The following is a 13,701-nucleotide window of genomic DNA, read 5'->3' as shown; positions in this document are numbered from 1 at the left end:
CATTACCCTGGACCATAACAAGTATTTTTCATCCTCTCCTTCCTAGCTAGTTGATTTACTACACAGAGACACATGTACCATTTCCATGAAGTAACATCTGCTCCATTAGCTAAAATACTGCTGAGATCATAAAAGGCACTTAAAGTGACACCCTGTGTGAAGCATTGATGCTCATTTTCTGTTATATGTTTGGAATCTTTTTTGTAATAGTCATAAATTCTTTAAAGCAACTTTTTTTTTTCAAAACAACAGCTCAATATCATTACGAGATACAGTGTACACTGATGATAATGCATGCACACTAAGCCCTGAAGAACCCAGCCATCTTCAAGATGCAGGATGCCCCTGATTATCATCTTATTAATCTTATTAATCAAGGCACAACGAAGCAATCATTTAGAAAGAGAGAGAGAGAGAGGGAGGGAGGTGAGGAAGTGTGGCTGGACAGAGCACGGCTCTCTGAGTCGGTGAAGTGCACCCTTGCATGGCACCACAAAAGACCATCCTCTTGAGAAATAATGAGGCCTGCTCATTTACTCCACACACAAGCACTTCTAAATGCCACTTCCAGCAGGGGTAATTCAATTACCCCTCTCTCCACAGCCAGGATATGGAAATCAGCTACAGTTGACACATACTGCATGGGGAGATCTGTGAGGTAAAAACATAGATTCTGTGGTGAAAAGATGATGGAACGGAGTGATAAATCTTTCTTTCTTAAAATATTATTTATTCGAGGGATCATATTTCTCCATTCCTAGCTTCCCAGTACTGGCTCTAAATACACTTTCATGTATAAAATGAAGCACTTTTAGCAATAAACATTGTCACAAAGCAGCTTCACAGAAATCTGGATGTAGATTTATATGTAGATCACTAATGAGCAAGCCAGAGGTGATTCCCCAAGATGACATGAGCAAATAGTATAGAGGTGTAGAAGAATAAAGGCATGTTGTGAATAAGAGTCCTGGGATATACACGGGATAGTCTTTATGATTACAGCAGCACAGGTACAGGTTTTGTTATTTGTTTTCAGAAAAGTTTGTCTCTCTCCTAAACTTTTCATCCATAGTTAAGATTTCCTAGATCAGCCAATCATCTTCTTCCGGCTGTTGCGCAGTCACTGATAAATCTCAAGGGTGAGGCGAGAGGCTCAAAGGCAATAAAGGCAAAAGCTACCTTTATTTTATTTGGAACAGCTTACCACTCAGCATTAGATGATTCTCTTCCGTATTTGCCTATAAATCACAGATTAAATCCAGCATTTGGTAGTGTTTAATTTATCTATAAGACTGTGTGTAGGTGTTTTACCACTGTGTCAATTATTGTTCTCATATTATGTGAGGAATAAAACACAACGGGGCACAGTTTTATAGGAGAATAATCAAAAATGAGGTGGTGCGTTGCAGCTCGAAGTGAAGCAGAGTTATTTTTACCACCTCAGAGTTGATTATTTTTCAATAACAGCACAACCCAGTCAACAATTTGCTAACAATTATGATTTTTAAAAAAAAATTTACTAAAGAATGACATCATACTTTTTATCCATTTATAGTTGCATTTAAGGTTGTGGGATACTTGTAGAAGTTAGTTCCTTTTATCGCTTGTTATAGCAACTATTCCCCCCTTACCAAACACTATTTTTTCTCTCCTTTCAAGTTAATAAGACAAAAATTCAGCTTGTTAGTCATGTTACCAAGAAATCATAAAATTCTGACAACTTCCCGGTGTCAGAAAACCTAAAATTACAGCTTTGACTGTCACAAAATGCTGACAACTTCTGAAATTGCTAAATAAATGTCTGCTTACAGAAAACCTCACATATTTTGATCCGTTTATGTGGTGCATCCACCATACAAGGCGTGTTCAACTGTGTTAGTTGTTAGAAATGATGTGTTCTGAGCAGATTAATACAAATCTGTGAATTACACGTACTTGCTGTTATAGAAAAATAATCAACACCTGTTGACCAATCAGAATTGAGAATCTGACAGCACTCTGGTATAAATCTTTATATTGCTTTATATTGGTGTGTCTGTGTTTTAGTTACACTTGTCTATTTCATACAGCACATTTAGGTTTTAACATGCTTTATAAATAGTTTTTTAAAAATATATTTACTATAATATTGCTGCGGATGAATGTGAGAGGCCAACATGGACCTCAGTGGATTTGCCCATAATCTCATAACTCAATATAACATTATTTCATTATGTAGCTGTAAGTTATGTATACAGCATTTCTCTTACAGTCCCCTCCATTGTTATCAGAGACATCTGAGACCAGCATGTGTCCACTGGTTGACAATAAACAAGCTTTTCCAGGCCAGATAAAGGCAACATTATTCTCTGATGTTTAAAATGTGCATGACTTACATAGCGCAGGAGTCAGATAGACTGGAGTTCATACTTCTCAGAAAATTCCAGCTAAAGAGCTTGAATGAGTGAAGTGATTCTTCCCCTCTAAGCAATCTCCATAGAGGACAATAAGACCAAGAGCTCACACATCTCGTAATAAACGTCCTTTTTGTAGTTCTGTTCTGATTAGATTGTTAGTTTATTCATACTGTTTTCCATGCTGGAACTATTTTCCCTTAAACAAATGACTCCACCAGTGATCCTTTCATCAGACCAAAGGAAAATGTTAACAAGGAACAAGGATTATAAAAATGTATGAGATGGCATTATGCCGAATAAAATATCTGCATTGCTAAAAGGAAAAGTCCAATGAAAATATTTTTTCTTTACATAAATAGGTTCTGTGTTATTTCTATACGATTTGAGAACACTGTGAATAATTAGCTTTTTTCAAATGCTATACATACGTACTATTTACGTCAACAGTTCATCTTTCAAAATGACATCATAAATCATGACACTGTTTTCAAATTTCATTTATTCAAATTTATAACAATTTCATAAATTTTCAGCTAATAAAGGTATTGAAATGGACATATTTTAACAATAAGATTGGATGGTGAGTTAATTTGATGTAAATTTAGTTTAATACAGAGAAATAGCCTATATCTGTATTTAACCCTCATTTCAGTTCAGTACTTAGCAGCGTGGCTCATACTGACCCAGTCCAACATGATTTTCTATAGTTAAGCTATTTAGATATTTTAAATAGTGAGTATGTATTAAATTACTCCCAGTTAAAAGCTCACATGTACACATTTTCATGTTCATTACTGTACCTGAGCCTAGCATATAGTCTGAGTGTCCAGTTTATTACTTACTTCATCAGTATAGTTAATAAACTAGCTACTCAATATATATATATATATATTTATGCTTTCTGGGTTTCCATTTTAAGTATACCAGTCAAATAACTAATTAATTTGGCATCTTCGTGTTGGGGAAAAAGAACACTGTTTGCATTGTTGCACATTTTAAAAATGGTGTTTTTGACCCAAACAGATTTATATGGAAGTATCTTTAGTTGAAAAGAAAATACACTCCGTGCAATAAAATTACAGCTGCTCTCTGAATCATTTCCCTACATTCTTATATCAACATTAAAGAAATCTGGGTCACTAACTGTTCACTTCCTTCCAACGTCATTGGGGTCTAATGTTGAAAACAGACACAGAGAGTGTCTCAACCTCGAAAGACAGAATTGTTTCCCAAGTGAATTTGCCACCAGATATTTCTACAGCCTGTTACAAAGCTATTAAACTTGTGTGGTATAATGCTGCTGAATTTTATTTTGGATCTTCATTGATTTTGCAGTATACATACAATTAAAAATAAGCTTTTCTCAAATAAATTGTTTAGAAATTGTTGGCATTAGAAATGAAAGGCAAATTCAATGGGATATTTGTTTTTATAATATAATCATGTTTACACTGATTAATTTGACGAGCCTCTTGTCTTAACTTTAAGCTTTAAACTTTAAGCTCTTATTTTTGACACTTGGACACGTGGATGTATGTGTGTATACATAATATGTTGTATGTAGAATTGTATGTTGCTGTCTAATGCTGTTATGAGTCCAAGAACAATTTCCCTGGGACAGTGGGACAATGAAGTATCTTAATCTCAATCTACAGTACATGTGAGGCAGAGTCCAATTTAAGCACAGAGCTGGAATGTGTAGGGCTATATGATTTACTCAAGGGTATAACATCAGCTCTCTGCCAGTCCTGGGATTTGAACTAGCAATGTTACAGATAAGTTATACAGGACAGGTGATCACTGATTGGTTGCTGAGTATTGAAAAAAATTACTATGAACAAGCTTTTACACTCTTGCTTGAGCTGCTGCTTTTGCTACAAAGAAAAACAGAAGCCTACCAGATCCTCGACATGTTTATGGACGATGAAGTTCTAAAAGGCTACATGCTTTAAGCAACAGGTACTGAGAACAACAGTAACCTGCTATCTATCACCCAATGAGGATCTTACAAGCTTTCGTGCTTGATCTCTGAACTGGAACAGGCCTTACACAGAGCTGAATTAGAAAGAATGAGGGCTGACGTTCTGCCAGCTGAGGAAGGTGTAATAGGGGTTTTTCTTATCACTTAGTGGGCCACAGAGTTGACAGTAGCACTGTGAGAGGGATGAGTCTTGGTGAATGTCTTGCCCCCAGAATCAATATGGACCAATCATTTTTGGATGAAGACAGACATGTTTTCGAATCAATCTGCAGAGCAGAACCACGGCAGCTATTAATGCTGGGCCACAGCTGAGAGCTACAGCCCCTCCACAAGTACTGAGAGAACGTGAGGTCAAGATTTTCGTTTTTAGTGAACATGAGTCCGAGTTAAAAAAAATTTCATTCCACTAATATTTCCAAATTTGACAGATTTGATGGAGTTTATGTCCACCAAGCTTCATTTTGGCTATATCTTAATTATATAGGTACAGACATATTACATAATTAAATATGCAACAGCAAAACATCAGCTGAAGAACTCAATTAGCTGCAAACGTCTACCAAGATTTTATTAATGATTTAGTTTAAGTTTTCATAAACATGATTCTGTGAAGTATCTGTACCTGGATGCCATTACAGAGGCTGTTTGGTAGTGTGGAGGCTTGACTGGATGTAAGGACTGCTGTTGGATGTGGCCTGGACTGCAGTGTCACTTACAATGTCCATCCCTGTCAGGCCTAAGGAGGTTCCCATTGCTATGCTAATTTCCCCCTTGTCAGCGGAAGCTGCCCCGTCAAGGTGGACCGACGTTGCAGGGAGGGGCTGGTGGGCAGGAAGGAGCCATCTCGCCACTACAGGGGGCTTTCAAGCTTTGTGAGGAAAATGATGTATGAGACAGCGTCTCCTTTAGATCCCGAGGAGAACACGACAGAGAGGGCCGATGCGAGAGAAAACACTGTCTCCATAATGGAGACTGATGGCCTTGTCCTGTCTCCCGGTTATTGTCAGGGATCAAGATGGAAATGGGCCCTTCGTATGAAGGACCTTATCCAGCTGGCGGCTGCCGTCTGCTGGGCACGCTGCCCTGACCGGTGTCCTTCCATCCACAGCCACTGTAAGTGACAGCTCACAGGGCCACCGGTGGGCCCTTGATGCCTCTGTGCCACTCAGAAGCATTCCTGGCATTTTCCCTGCATTGCTTTCACATCCCAGGTTTGCAAGGCTTGCGACAGGATGCATAGTGCACAGTGACAGCTACAGCTGCCCACGACGGGCTTTCACTTCCTTCAGCTGATGAAGCAGAACATGTCAGACTCTTTGCATACATGTATGTGCGTGTGTGTGCCTTTGTGATAATAAGTGCCTTCATGCGAGACTGAACGTGAGTAACTGTCGAAGAATAATAGATATTTACCAGAAACCAGATATGAACTTGGAACAATGTAGTGTCCTATGCTTCGTGACTCTAATCAAACAGTCCTCTAAGGGAAAAAGAGAGAAAAATAAAATAATGGCAGCACAAATGCATGAATAAGAAATGTATGAAAAGCGTTGAGTTGATGAATCATTTCCTGTCATCATATCAGAGTAGGCAATGTTCCTATTCGACCGATTTTTTGTCACCGGAGGTGTGTATGAATTAATTTTGAGTGCAGTAAATGTTTTCTAATGGTCCATGAGAAGATAGCTAGTGTCCATTACCTGTCTCTAACAGCTTCCCCTACTTTTACGCTTCCTTATTGTATCACTACTTGAGCAATAATGAGAAAAACAACCAAAAATGGATAAATTGGTTGTGCAATACCGTATTCATCCGTTCATCACTATCTATCCAGCCACACACTTTTGCCTTCTTATGTTCTCTTCACATGAAACTGACTAGTTCTCTTCTTATTACTCATTGTTTATATTTCTGTATTGTCCCAGGAACATCTGAACAATTTGTCCAACATTTCACCGAGCACATCCTGTGATCAGGTTTCATGACTTGTGTGATGGAAGCCCAATAGGACATTAACGTAATATTCCACCACAAAGCACCGTAATTACTGCTATACAGATAAAACTGAATTATGGTAAATAATTGACGTATGTAAACGGTAACGCAATAATGTTGGGATGAAATCTGAGGTATGGAGCAGTTCCCGAAATGCTGAATTGATGAGGCTGCTTTAAGCTCTGACATTTTTATTGACTTGGCATAAGTCCACAAATTTTTCTATGTTCCCTTTTCATATTAACTGTAGCAGCGCTTTACTTCCCTGATAGACTCAAATCAGACATATCAGTTTCACTTTTGTCTGTGGCACACAGAATCTTTTTCACTTCTTTCAAATTATTCACAGGAAGTGTCCTATCACAGAAAAGGGAGATCAAGGTTGAAGTGTTATGAGCTGTGCAAAAAAACAGTATCATTGTTCAAAGAGACGATTCTCATGAGCTTCTCTCTGGGGAGGGATCACAAAAGCAGGGGTAGAAAAAGAAGGAGAACAACACAGAGAGAAGAGTGAAAAAGAAATTATATATCTACACCAACCAATACAAACATGGATTTTGGTGCATCTTTCAGTGCCCCAAAGAGGTAATGCGGGGGCAGGAAATCAAGTAAAGAGCAGAAGGGCATGTAGCAGTCAGGGGGAATCCACAGGCCTCTAAACAAGGATCTGAAACCCGCCAGGCAGAACTCTCAACGCAAAAGGTCAAAAGCTGCCCTTTTAAGGCTGTTTCTGAAGCTGCACATGTTGCTAAAATTATGATTATAACAACTATGACTAACTGCACCATGGTTTAAAAAACAAAACAAAGCAAAAATGCTGTCATGATTGCAAAGCAATCATCTGGCCACCACATTATAGGAAATGTAACACTGTTGTAAAATTAAAAGACAAAAATGATTTCTAAAATGAAAACAAAATTATTTTTAAAAATATGCCACAGAGATTTTATTGTGACATTATGTTTTTTTATTATTCCATTTGTATTTTTTTCCCTGTAAATACCTTTGTGAGACAACAGAGAAGTATAAAAGTTTCCAGGGCCTTTGCTGGAAAAAAGTCCCATAATATTACAGATACTCTACCATACCTACTGGGGATTAGGTTATTTTTTGCATATCACATTTTTGTCTTAATTTGACCCAGATCCAGTAGCAAATAGTGAGCTCCAGATGCTTATGTTCCATACAGTTTGTTGTCAGGGAAGTGGCGTCTAATTGTAGCTAGGCAGCGGCCTATGACCATAGACTTTGGTGGGGCAGGATGACATTAATAACAACATAGCCTCAAACTTCGAGGCTATAACACTTGACTTATGCTACAGGCTACTATCTAGTGAACTTTTACGAGTATCCCCTTAATAGGCAGTTGAGAATATAGCATACACTCTAACAGCTCACTCCGAGACATTTTAGATGTTCCTTTTCAATTGTGTTTGATACAGCTGGTGTGTTTCCGTTCACCACAAAGAAGGCTGCCAGGTTCAGTAAAATTTCCAGCCCAAGTAAATTGGACAGTTGAAGATTTGAAAAATGTCAGCTGATCTTTTTCCAGTCTTCATCTATCCAGTTTCAGTGAGCCTGGTCTCGGTTTCAACTCAGATTCCTTTTCTTGGCTGACTGAAGTGGAACCTGAAGTGGTCTTTTGCTGTTGTAGGCCATCCGCATAAAGGTTCGGTGTGTTGCACTTTGTGAAATGCTTTTCTGCTCACCATGGTTGTAAGGAGTGGTTATTGAGTGGTAGCTGAGTGGTTAAGACATTGGACTTCTGATCAGAAGGTGGTGAGTTCAAAACCTCCAAGCTGCTGCTGCTGGACCCTTGAGCAAGGCCACTAACTCTCAACTGCTCAGCTGTATAACAATAAGATAAATGTAAGTTGCTCTGGATAAGGGCTTCTGCCAAATGCCATAAAATGTAAATTAGAGTCTAGTTTGGCCATTCTTCTCTGACATTTTTCAAGGCCTTTCCACCCACAGAACTGCTGCTCACTGGATGTTTTTGTTTTTCACCATTCTGTGTAAACTCTAGAGACTGTTTTGCGTGAAAATACCATGAATGAGCAGGGGTATGGGTGTTCCTATTAAAGTGGCCAGTGAGTTTATATACATACATATATATCCTAATCACCTGATGTTCCATATATATACTTGTGTATATAATGGATAGTGATATTATATATACGATGTTATATATAATACACACTATATAACAAAGCCATTCACTTAGTTTTCCACCATTAAGCCCATATAAAGCACTTATTTTGGTTTATTTGGAATTAATATGCAAGTAATAAATTAATATTCATTATAATATAATTGGAATAAATGGAATTGTGATTTTTACTTATTACTGTGTAGTGATACTTCCGTATAGACATGTGAGCTATAAATAGTACAATGTGATATGTTAACTTCCCTTACTTGCCACATTTAGTGCATTGGCCTGTCTTCATTCAAAGCTATGCTGTGCCCTGGTCAATGAGGTGGAAACTGTGTGCTGTGAGGTCGACTTCAACATTCATCTCAGTACATTCTCATCTCTGATGGAGTTTGGTCATCGTAGTGAAATGAGTGATCATTCTCCCTCAAACTGCTACTACAGTGAAAGTGGCCCAATTCATCAGGGCAAGTTTAAAGGGTTGCTGAGGTGGGTGAGGGGGGGGAGTACAGACTTTCTTTTCCGTGACAAAATGGTTTGATCCTCCCCCGAGCATGCTTCTGATGTATGAGTGTTGTTTTCTTGAGACTTCTGAGACTCTGTGAGCACCCCTTCCCTGTCTCAGTGGACATATATCTCAATGAGATGTGATCTTCTGGGGAAAAAACAATCATTTTTCAAACTGGGTGCTATAGAAACTGCTAACTCAGGTAACATTAGAAGTTACAGGTTGGAGAATAGTTTATATGTTTATGTTATATCCTGCTCTGAACATCCATTAATTTTTACAATTAGATTTAATAATTATATTTATATTCACTTGGTTGATATTGTGATTTGTTTTTTGTTGTCTGTTTGTGTACAAATCCTCACTCTAGCACAGATGAGCATGAGACCTGATCACCACAGTTTAAAGATTCCTACCAGAGACAGAAGTCAGTCGTGTCACACAAGGAAACAAGTAATATGTAATACAATAAATAGTTATGCATGATCATTGTTCTTTTAAATGTTTATTAACATGATGGGGGAGTTTCATTCCACCACCTGGATGCCAGTATAGCAAAGTGCAGAAAAGAATTTTTAAGCAGAAGTGATGCTTGATGCCTATCTTCCTGGCATCTTGTGAAGGAAGGGTGATGTGTCAAGCTGAGCTGTACTCATGATATAATTATCATATTTATTTACTTGATCATTATTATTTACTCAAGTAAAAGTGCAGTTACTCTTTTGAATAAATACTCTGGTAAAATCTTACATACAGCTTCAAATTCTTCATCAAAATTAAAGTACAAATGTATAAACTTTTAAACTGATTAAAATATGAAAGTAAAAGTACAGAAAAAACTGACAAAAGACACCTGACACAAACCACACACTGATGATACTTCCTGATGCTAAATTAATGCCCTGTTCACCAAGGAAACCACCATTAGCTAATTCTAACTAACTACATACAACTGCTTTATTGTAATCTCTCAAATGTTAGCTAGCATGATAATATCTCTGACAATACAAATTAGCTTAATGCTAATAGCTAGCTGTCACAATATAAACTACCTTGATGCCAGTATGATGCTAGTCACCTTATGACTTTACAAATATAAGATTATAGTAGAGCTTTTTCTTTTGAAATTAAAAGTCAAAAGTATTAGGTGAAAGAAAAACTCAAGTAAAGTACAGATACTTAAAAACCAGACTTAAGTACAGCGACAAAGTAACTGTACTTTCATCCCACCTCTGATGTCCATTTCTGGACCTGTAGGCAAACACTAGCAATGTATTGTGGGCGGATATGCATTTCCGCTCATTGAAATACACTTTTGATCCAATTCAAGTGAAAATTAACGATGATCAATAATAATAATAATAATAATAATAATAATAATAATAATAATAATAATTCATCTTCAGTAAACGCTTTAACCTGGTCAGGGTCATGGTGGATCTGGAGCCTATGCCAGCAACACTTGTTGTGAAATGGGCATCCACCCTGGATGGGAAGCCAGTCCATCACAAGGCATCACTTTCGCACACTCATTCACACTTAGTGGAAATTTAACATAACCTCTCCACCTATTAGCATGTTCTTGGAAGGTGAGAAGAAACCAGAGAACCTGGAGGAAACCCACAAGTACACAGGGAGAACATGCACGCAAACTCTACACAGACACTAATCTGAGCTGAGGACCCTGAATCTGCACCACTGTTCCACCAATAATAATAATAATAATAATAATAATAATAATGTATTTCTCTGAGAAAATGTTAAATGAGCTCTAAATAAAAAAAATCATGCTTTAAAACCATCAGGGATCTCAGCTGAAGCTGCATATCGTGCATTTTAGCATGCAGCAGTGTAAAAGAGTGCATTGTCCCAGGCTGAGACAGATAGCTCCACTGGGTATATGCAGGAAGCAGAGCTGCTTCAGAACTTATGCATTCATGCTCTGGTGTCCCCAAAGTGATTTTTTTCCCCTCACAATCACTGATTTGCCTTTCTCACATCATGTTGCTTAGAGTTTTGTTTATGTAAATAGCAATAATAACCATGGAAATCACCTGAATGACATTATGTTCTAATAACAGAGAAGTGGAGAGAATCTGTTAGCATGCCTAGCTTGTTTTTTCCCTTCAGCATCCTGTTAATGGTCACACAGATTTTTAAAGCTCAAACAACTTTGTACTGTTGTTCCTACGCTTTGAACTTTTCTGTGTTAGACAGAACGTCATAGTGATGCCCACACAGCATGCTAATCACACTCTGTCCTCAGCAATAAACAGTTCAGGTCTTTTTCACCTGACTGATATCTGCAGGAGACTCTAGGCCACGAGAACTGATCTCAGTTTGATATTACAAACCACTCCAGTCTGGGGGGCTGTTTGGAGTTTACGTGTCACCAAGGCTGCAATGTCTCATACTCAAGTCACAAATATTTGCTTTTCTGAAAGCCTGTCTTTTGTGTCTGTATATTCTAACATGGAGCAAGGCCTTTCAGGTCATACTGTTGGAAAGCAGTTCATATCTCAAGCCATTTATTTACCCTGGCTCAGAACCCTCTCTCTTTTTGCGAAGTCCCTGAAACCCCTGCCTGAGCAACTGTCAGAGCATTCTTGTACAATTGTAATACATGTACTGTAAGTTTGTATATAATAACACAGCAACAGCTTAAATACTTGGACTGCTGCCAACAAAGCAGCAAGATACTTAACACTTCATCTTATACTGTGCATGTTATAAAAAAAAAAAAAGGGCAGATAAATCAGTAGCCTGGGTGGCCTGGACAAGCTGAATTCAAGTCTGGGTTTTTTATTCATAGTTCTTTGAACAACAACCAGACAAACAAAAAAAAAACCCTTACTCCTTATTGACTTTCCCAAAACAAAAGTTTTCATTTGATTTGTATTTTTAAAGAAATTGCACTTCATGGCATGTGATGCACCTTGATGCTGAACTATAGCTCATGTTACAGGTTCTGAATCTCAAAACCTACTGCAATACATTAGCTGATGTGAGATCCGACTGACAGTGGAATGGTTTTAGTTGGTGGATTAATTAGCGTGCATGGATGACATGGAGACATGCATGTGAACATACTGATGAAAGAAAGCAACATAAACAGCAGTGTAACTCTATCATACTGTATATCTCTCTTCCTAGCACAACACACAGTCACCTAGTGCTTAAACATGTCCGGAGAAAATAATGATGCTAGTCAGATCAAAATAATATATTTGGCATGCAATATGAGGACAGGAGACCATTCTCATAGCTGAAACATTGGTTGATGACTTGCTGATTTTTATTGAGGGCAATGACACAATGTGCTACATGATCATATTCATGTTAATTTCCCTTAGTTTGTATTAATGTATAATGCTAACTAGCTTGCCATACATTATAGCATTATGTTCACTACCCTAGCCTTAGCCCTTAATTAGGTAACCAAAACATGGGACTAGGCAGCACACTGGAGCTTTCACTTGTCCAGAGGGCTAGCCAACACATTTCTGATTCGTCAAGCCCAGTAAAATAGAAAAATAAGAAAGGGAATAATTATCATTCAAGGAGGCATGGTGGCTTAGTGGTTAGCACTGTTGCCCCGCACCTCTTGCCTCTGCCCTGTGTGTGCCGAGTTTGCATGTTCTCCCCGTGCTTTGGGGGTTTCCTCCGGGTACTCCAGTTTCTTCCCCCAGTCCAAAGAAATGTGTTGTGGGCTGATTGGCATCTCCAAATTGTCCGTAGTGTGTGATTGTGCCCTGCGATGGGTTGGCACCCTGTCCAGGGTGTCCCCGGGCTTGTGCACTGACTCCCCTGGGATAGGCTCCAGGCTCCCTCGTGACCCTATGTAGGATAAGCGATATGGAAAATAGCTGGATGGATAATTATCATTCAAATCCCAACAATGCCACAGTCATCCGTGGCAGGGAGACAAGGGAGCAAAACTTCTGGGTGGAAGGTATGGTATACTCTCTCTTGCCTGTCAATCACAGCAACACTAGGCAGGTGTAGGTGTCTATGAACTCATGTATGTGGAAGAGGGCAGACAGCTCTTTCCTCTGAGTGTGTTATTCTGCATGAGCAGCAATTTGAAAAGATGCAGTTGGCTGGCTTCAGGTGTCTCAGTTTTAGCCTTAACCCCTCTGTGGTAGCTGTTGCATGAGGAGAGCTGGCCAGTCAGTAGGATTTGGTAAGTGATAATAAAAAACCAGTGAGAATAATTATTAAAATATGTTTTAGCAGTCTTTTAAGTCTTATTTAACAATTTAGTCAATTTCAAGTTAATAACAGTAGATACACTGAAAATTAAATGTTACTGTATGACTGTTTACTGTGCTATAACTTTACTATACTGGCTTCCCTCCAGGGTAAGTACACAGGAAACTGCTGCCAGCAGTGACTGCAGGACCACAGGCTCCTTTTTAAAAAAAAGTGTATTTACAACTGTTTAGACTGAGCCATATTCCAGCACTTAATCACCCAAGTTCTCATGACCGACCCTCTGTGCGACTGCCATTCCATTTTCAGGGTCAGACAAAGCAGATGTTTTCAAACTAACAAATTACCGACTAACTATCAATTAATTGTTAATGCATTTGTTTTAGAATTTTACAGTGAAATGCAGAATTGGCTTATTTGATATGTTATATATATACATATATATATATATATA

The sequence above is a fragment of the Pangasianodon hypophthalmus genome, chromosome 12 (assembly GCF_027358585.1).
Source record: "Pangasianodon hypophthalmus isolate fPanHyp1 chromosome 12, fPanHyp1.pri, whole genome shotgun sequence".
Classification (NCBI taxonomy): domain Eukaryota; kingdom Metazoa; phylum Chordata; class Actinopteri; order Siluriformes; family Pangasiidae; genus Pangasianodon; species Pangasianodon hypophthalmus.
This window is presented reverse-complemented; position numbering follows the sequence as displayed.